Here is an 8,391-nt window from a genome sequence, read left to right as displayed (position 1 = left end):
TGTCCTGTGTTGTGGAACTGAACCATACAGATCAGGAAGGACCCAATGGATTAAACTTTTCTTGGGCGGCAGAGCAAATCGGGCGATAGCAGATCGGCCGCTAACGTTTTACATTCCGCCCGGTTCCATTGAATTCAATAGAAAAGAAAATCAAGCTTCCGCCCAGGACGGGTTTCACCCCCTGGTGTAATCTGCAGTCTGTGCTGAGTTATCGGATCTCAGACAGGTAAAACGGGCGGCCGATGCAGTGACCCAGTGGTGGTGTAACAGGGGCACCAGGTGGAATATGGGAACAGCTCCTTACTGGTCTATGAGGAGTGTAACAGCCTGGTGTGGCTGAAGAACTTGGTCCATCAATGTCTTTCTGAATACTGGTCCCTCATTGGTGGGCCCAGAATTAAATGATTTCCTCGGTGGGGCCCAAAAAAGCACCTAACCAGCTTAATGCAGCGTATGTAAATACAGCTCTCTGGCGGGATATCCGGGCCGCCTGGGGAAACCCCCAGATTCAGCACAAACTAATGGCAGGATGTGGCCCGGGGGGGGGTGGGGGGTGGGGGGTGTTGGGGGGAGTGGAAAGAAGCACCCAAACCCACTGCAATGAAATGCACCATTCCTGCTTCCCTGGAATTGCATAACACGTACAGCACAGAAACAGGCCATTCAGCCCAACAGGTGTTTATGGTCCACATGAGCCTCCTCCCACACCAATTCATCTAACCCCAGCAACATATCCTTCTATTCCTTTAACCTTGGGCCTGTCTCGCTTCCCCTTGAATGTATCGATGTTATTCACCTCAACGACTCCCTCAACTACTTGTGTTTGTGCTGTGTCCTTGCTCGAGCAATCCAAACCTAATCGCACCGTCCTGCTTTGTCCAAGAAGCTCTGTAACTTGCTGTGCTTCAAATCTGAGTCTATTATAGAGATGGTGTGTGGGCAACTGATGGGCTGTTGCTTCTCCCAAGCCCCCTGTCTGAGTGATGGAAAAGAAGAGATGCTGCTGATGAGGTGGGAGTGAGGAGAACCTTTTCAAACAATTGTTGAGATTTTAGAATCACTGGCAAAGCTGTATTTATTGCTTATCCCCAGTAGCCCTCAGAAGGTGGTGGTGGGCCCTCTTCTTGAATTGCTGCTGTCCTTGTGTTGATGGTGCTCCCACAATGGTGTTATGTGGGGAAAAGCAGCCGATATAAATACTGTGGGGCACATGGCTCAATCAGAATACCAGTCCAGCCTTCGCTGCAGAACTCATGTCTTCTTCTCTTCTCTCTCACAGGAGGAAGTGTCCCATAACCACCCGGAATCTCAGGTCCTGAGTTGTGGCCCCTCTTGGAATAGACAGCTGACCCCTCATGGGGGAGGAGACTTGGTGATCCTGAGCAGCCATGCAGCCGAACCTGTTGGGGACACGGCCATTCCGGGGCCAGTGGCTGCTGCAGCTTATTCTGGATCATCTGCAGCTTGCCTGTGTAAAGGTTTGGGAGCGCAAACAAAGGTACAACATGATCAGGCACCTACTGAAACTACAGAGGATCGTCATGGTAAGTGCCGATATACCATCTCTACCTGTGTTATTGCTTTAGATCACCTTAATTAGGTGCTGCTGTGGGGAGGAGTAAGAAAGATACAAGTGGTCTTCTACCTCTGCCCTACCAGTGACATCTTCACCCACCTGTCATTCCCCGAACAAGGGCCATAACCAATTCCTACCCCGGAATTAGCTGCTCTTCTCTTCCTCCCACTTGCTTCTGCCACATCCAGTTCAGGAATGAGGACTCTTCTCTTTGAGTGCAGGCTGCCTTTAAATGAGCTTATTCTCTGCCTTCTTCCCTCTCTCCAGCAAGTTGTTTGACAGAGCTCTCCCACTGCGCTGCAATTTCCACTTAGTCTGGCAATTTTCTCCCCTTCAGTTATTTAACCAATACTTTTTGAAAGTTACAATTGAATCTGCTTCCACCATCATTGCTGTGCATTCCAGATCATAAAAACTCGCTGCATAAAAAACATTTTCATCTCACCTCTGACTCTTTTGCCAATTTCCTTAAGTTTGTGTCCTTTGGTTCTCGACACTTCTACAAGTGGAAACAATTGCTCCTTACTTTCTTTATCAAAACCCTTCACGATTTTGAACCTCTCTATTTAACCTCCGTAAATCTGAGTTTGTTTTGGTGCAAGTGTTTCCGGTCAATGAGAACATTTGAAAGTTTGACCCGAAACACCCTGCTCCCCCCTTTGGCCACAATAGTATCGGGAAGCCACTTGGGACCTTGTCCATAATTCAATGCAAATACAGGATCATTGATTTCAATCTCGCGTGACACATTTGTGCTATCATGTTATTGACTTTTTTGAAGCCGCCTGCTCTCTACCTGTTCATGTAGATCGGGGTGAACTAACGAGAGCCTTGCCTTAACTGCTCTTTTCATGAGCAGTTCAGCAGGTGGGATCCCAGTGAGCGAGTGGGGTCTCGTGTGGTAGCTAAGCAGGACTCGGGACAGGCGAGTCTGCAGTGAGCCTTCTGTTACCCTCTTCAAGCCCTGCTTGATGGTTTGCACTGCTCTCTCTGCCTGATCATTGGATGCTGGTTTAAACGGGGCAAATGTAACATGTTTGATCCTGTTGCGGATCATGAATTCTTTCAACTCAGCACTGGTAAGACATGGCCCGTTGTCGCTCACAAGGACATCGGGCAGACCATGCGTGGCAAACATGGCCCGCAGGCTTTCAGTGGTGGCAGCGGACGTGCTTGCCGATATTATCTCACATTCAATCCATTTGGAGTACGCATCTACAACCACAAGGAATATTTTGCCCAAGAATGGGCCTGCATAGTCGACATGGAGCCTAGACCATGGTTTGGAGGGCCAAGACCATAAACTTAGTGGTGCCTCCCTGGGTACATTGCCTGGCTGCGAGCATGTGTTACATCTGTGCACACAGGACTCTAAGTCCGCATCAATACCGGACCACCATACTTGGAATCTGTCTATCGCTTTCATCATTATGATGCCTGGGTGGGTACTGTGGAGGTCACGAATGAAGGTATCTCTGCCCTTCTTGGGAACCACTACTCGATTACCCCACAGAAGGTAGTCTGCTTGTATAAACATTTCATCTTTGTGCCGCTGGAACGGCATTATCTCTTCTTGCATTTCCACTGGGACACTGGACCAGCTCCCGTGAAGCACTCAGGTTTTAACTAGGGACAGTAAGGGGTCCTGGCTTGTCCAGATTTTAATCTGTCCAGCTGTGACGGGTGATTACTCACTCTCAAATGCTTCCATAACCATGATTAAATTTGCCAGCTGCGCCATTTCACCTCCATGGTGAGCAATGGCAGCCTACTGAGAGCATCGGTGCAGTTTTCTGTGCCTGGCCTGTGGCAGATGGCATAGTTGTATGCGGACAACATGAGTGCCCATCTCTGGATATGGGCCGATGCTTTAGTATTTACCCCTTTACTCTCAGAAAGCAGTGATATAAGTGGCTTATGGTCAGTTTCCAATTCGAATTTTAGCTCAAACAGATATTGATGTATTTTCTTTACCAAGACACATGCTAACACTTCTTTTTCAGTCATGCTGTAGGCTCTCTCAGCCTTAGACAGACTCCTGGATGCATAAGCAACCGGTTGCAATTTCCCAAAATCATTAGCTTGTTGCAATACACACCCGACGCCAAATGACGACGCATCACATGCTAGTACCAAACGCTTACATGGATCATACAACACAAGCAATTTGTTTGAGCATCACAATTTTCTCGCTTTTACAAAGGCATTTTCTTGGCTTTTGCCCCATACCCATTCATCCCCTTCATGCAGTAAGGCATGCAGAGGTTCTAATAGTGTGCTGAGACCCGGTAAGAAGTTACCAAAGTAGTTCAGGAGTCCTAGAAATGACTGCAGCTCCATCATGTTCTGTGGCCTCAGTGCGTTCTCGATTGCTTCCATCTTCGAATTGGTTGGCCTGATCTGTCTGCCGCGATCCTCCTCCCCAGGAACTCCACCTCAGGCGCCAGGAAAATGCACTTCTAGCATTTTAGCCTGAGCCCCACGCGGTTGAGTTGACTCAGAACCTCCGCCAGGTTCTGCAGATGCTCGACTGTGTCCCGACCTGTGACCAAGATGTCGTCCTGGAAGACCACCGTATGCGGGACCGACTTCAGTAAGCTTTCCATGTTTCTCTGGAATATCGCTGCAGCTGATCGAATTCCAAATGGGCATCTGTAATAAATGAAGAGGCCTTTGTGCATGTTGATGCAGGTGAGGCCCTTCGATGATTTCTCCAGCTCCTGCGTCATGTAGGCTGAAGTTAGATCCAGCTTCATGAATGTCTTTCCTCCCGCCAACATTGCAAAGAGGTTGTCGGGCTTTGGTAGTGGGTATTGATCCTGCAAGGAGAAACATTTGATAGTTACTTTGTAATCACCACAGATTCTGAATATGTCATCTCCCTTGAGGACTGGGATGATCGGGCTGGCCCACTCATTGACTTCGACCGGTGAAATGATGTCCTCTCATTGCAGCCAGTCTAGCTCAATCTCTATCCTTTCTCTCATTACGTACGGTACTGCTCTCACCTTGTGATGGATGGGTCGTGCCCCCGGAATTAGGTGGCTCTGCACTTTTGCTCCTTGGAATTTCCCGATACTTGGTTCGAACAGCGAAGGGAACTTGTTTAAGACCTGGGCACACGAAGTATCGTCAGCGATGATAGAGCTCGGACGTCATCCCAGCTCCAGTGTAACTTTCCCAGCCAGCTCCTACCGAGCAGCGTGGGGCCATCGGCCGGTACCACCCAGAGTGGTAGCTTATGCACCGCTCCATCGTAGGAGACCTTTACAGTAGCACTGCCAATTACGGGAATCAGTTCCTTTGAATAAGTTCTTAGTTTCGTGCGAATTGGTGTTAAGACTGACCTTGAAGCCTTGCTGCACCACAGTTTTTCAAAAGTCTTTTTATTCATGATGGATTGGCTTGCGCCCGTGTCCAGCTCCATTGACACCGGGAGTCCATTTAGTTCAACATTCAGCATTAGCGGGGGACACTTTGTGTGAATGTGTGCACCCCATGTACCTCTGCCTCCTCGGTCTGAGGCTCTGGTTCAACGTGATCCGCCGTGGATCTATCCTCCTCTGCAACATGGTGGTTTGCCGGATTAACAGGATTTGCAGCTCACCTGCACACTCGTTGGAGGTGTCCCATTGTTCCACAGCCCTTGCAAATGTACCCTTTGAAGCAGCATGAATGGAAACTATGATCACCCCCGCAGCGCCAACAAGATGTTAATGGCCTGCATTCATCACATTTGATGGTGGACTCTGAGACATCTGCGGACATGCAGCTACAGACATGTGTGACCTGCCCTGTACGTTGCAATTTGAAAACAACGTCACTTTGTTCACAGTACTTGTAGCAGCAATTGTGTGCTGAGAAAAATTGCTTTGTATTGTCATTGGTGGCACTCAAGGTTGGTGTCTCTACAGTCAAAAGTTTGCTAAGTATTGTTTCGTGGCCAATGCCAAGTAAGAAAAAGTCTCTGAGCATGTGCTCCAAATGTCCTTCAAATTTGCAATGTCCTGCAAGGCGTCTTAGCTCCCTCGGTGTAGAACCACCGAGGGTGTGGAACCACCGGGAAGGTAGAACCAGCATGGGTGTAGAACCACCGGGAATGAAGAACCACCGGGAATGTAGACCCACCGGGGGTGTGGAACCACCGGGGGTGTGGAACCACCGGGAGTGTAGAACCACCGGGGGTGTGGAACCACCGGGAGTGTGGACATAACTCTCCACTTCCTGGCTTTCAGACCTTTTGTAGGTGTAGAACCAATACCTTGCCACCAGAACGCTTTCCTTCAGGTTCAAATGCTCCCGGACCAGTGTGCACACATCATCGTATGATTTCTCTGTGGGTTTTGCTGGAGCAAGCAGATTTTTCATGAGGCCATGCGATGGTACCCCGCAGTCGGTGAGGAGAATCGCCCTTCTTTTGGCAGCATTCGCTTCTCCATCCAGCTCGTTGGCTACGAAGTATTGGTCGAGTCGCTCCACAAAGGATTCCCAATCATCTCCCTCTGAGAATTTCTCCAGGATGCCCATTGTTCTCTGCATCATTGGGTTCGCTGTCTGTATCTCGTCGACAGTTGTTATGTATGAAGAAAAAGTCAGACTCAATACTGTGAGCTCAAAGTAAAGTATGACCTTCCTCTTTTATTGCAGGTCTCCAGAGTGCCTCTCCAACCTGTGAGGCCTCCTTAAATACCAGTGCTCACAAGGGATTATGGGATCCCTTGGGACTCCAGGGGATGAGCCCCCTGGTGGCTGTACAGTGTATATACAAGCTTACATATATAACACATACGAGGTGCATACTCGCCTGTGAAGGTTCCCACAAGTTCCGTGTTTGCGCATGTGAAGCGTATGCACCTAAACCCGGCACTTGCAATCTGTCAAAAGTTCTATTCACAGATTGCCGCATGCGAAACTAAAAGACCTCCTCAGCTGGAGAGTTGGGCGATTTGCCCAAATCCTGCCTAGCGAATGTTCTTCAAATTCTTACAAATGGAAAAAGCAAGCGTAAGGCCTGCTTTTATCAATGTAAAAATTTTAAAGTACATTAAAGTACAAATGTAAAAAATACATTTTTTACACATAATTTAAACATTTAAAATCCTGTTTATTTAAGGTAAGTTTATTTTTAGACCCTTTAAAATATGTAAATTTATTTTTCAAAGAGTTAAATTTTTATTAATTCCATTTTTATTAATTTGAAATATATTATTTTTTTTATTTTCAAAATATACTTTATTCATGTAAAAATTTGTACAGTACATTCAAAAGCAGTTCAGTACATTTAGCTGCGGTCAGCAATCCCATACATTACATTTGGCAGTTGCTGACGGCAGTTCCGTTCGATACATTTCCTTGCTTTTCAGTCAAGTACAATTCGGTACAATACGGGATACATTGTAGTACATTCAACAAAATACATTACATGTGTCACTATACAGTACATGGAATGGGTGACCGTACATTTACATTTTTCTTTTCAACGTGCATTACGAAACAGACCTTGCATTGTACATGGCACTACATAGGTGTTTACAGATCATGGTGCTCCATGTACACAAAAAAGAAGTTATAAGTACAGGCCGAGGGGAGTTTTGTACTGATTCCAGCCCCTGGGTTTACCGTGGCAGAAGGGCTTTAAACTGTGGCCCTTCCCCACCGTGCCTTTGCGGCGAATGCACCAATTTTAAGTGCATCCCTCAGCATGTAATCCTGGATCTTGGATTGCGCCAGTCTGCAACACGCAGACGTGGACATCTCCTTGCTCTGGAAGACCAGCAAGTTTCGGCAAGACCAAAGAGCGTCTTTGACCGAGTTGATGGCCCTCCAGCAGCAGGTGATGTCTGTCTCGGTGTGTGTCCCTGGGAACAGTCCGTAGAGCACAGAGTCCTGTGTTACGGAGCTGCTTGGGATGAACCTCGACAGCAACCACTGCATCTCTTTCCAAACCTGCCTTGCGAAGGCGCAATCCTGAAGGAGATGGGTGACAGTCTCGTCTGCCCCGCAGCCGACTCGGGGGCACCGTGCCGTTCTGCTGAGATGTCTGCTGTGAATGAATGCTCTGATGGGTAAGGCCCTCCTCACCACCAAACAAGCTATGTTTTTTTTTTTTTTTAAATTCGTAGCCAATCGTTCCAATTCTTTGTCAAATCACAAACGCCAAGGATCACTCTGCGCCAATGCTCTTAGCCAAAAGGCCTAGAGCCACTGCACCGTTCCTGGAAGTACTGCAATACCAGGTTCGTGCCATGGAGGTGGATGGGTCAGGTCCCCCACACACCTCCGTGGAGGTGGATGGGTCAACCCTCCCCACCCACCTTCTGTTTCCAAAAATGCAAGCATATACCTTCCCGACCAGGGAGGAACCACCATGAGGTCATGGTGGCTGGTCAGAAACGGTACTACACTTGATCTTAGCCAAAAGGCCAAACAAGCTATGTATTGGTGCTTGTGTGACAGCTCTGGCGATGAGACGTTCTGCCAAACGAGTTCGACAGTCTGCTCGGGGAACCACCCGACAGGGTCCACACTCTCCTTCTTTCGTAGAGCATCCAGGACGTTACGTGCTGACCACTGCTTTATGGCCTTGTGGTCAAAGGGGTTTTTTGTTATAAACTTTTCCACAAAGGACAGGTGGACAGGCATGGTCCAACTGGTGGGGGCATTTCGCGGCAGCGTGGACAGGCCCATCCTTCGCAACAATGGGAACAGGTAGAACCTCAGCACATAGTGACACTTGGTGTTTGCGTACCGGGGGTCTGTGCACAGCTTGATGCAGCCGCACACAAAGGTCGCCATCAGGATGAGGGTCACGTTCG

At 48.2% G+C, this 8,391-nt stretch overlaps 1 pseudogene; it reads right to left on the bottom strand.

The window, feature by feature from the left end:
- Positions 1–7,775: 7,775 nt before the first annotated feature.
- LOC139267531 (U2 spliceosomal RNA) lies at positions 7,776–8,011 on the bottom strand (annotated as a pseudogene).
- Positions 8,012–8,391: the final 380 nt, after the last annotated feature.

Source organism: Pristiophorus japonicus, chromosome 7 (genome assembly GCF_044704955.1).
Source record: "Pristiophorus japonicus isolate sPriJap1 chromosome 7, sPriJap1.hap1, whole genome shotgun sequence".
Lineage (NCBI taxonomy): Eukaryota > Metazoa > Chordata > Chondrichthyes > Pristiophoridae > Pristiophorus > Pristiophorus japonicus.
Note: the sequence above shows the minus strand (reverse complement) of the source record. Positions and strands in the feature narration are given on the sequence as shown.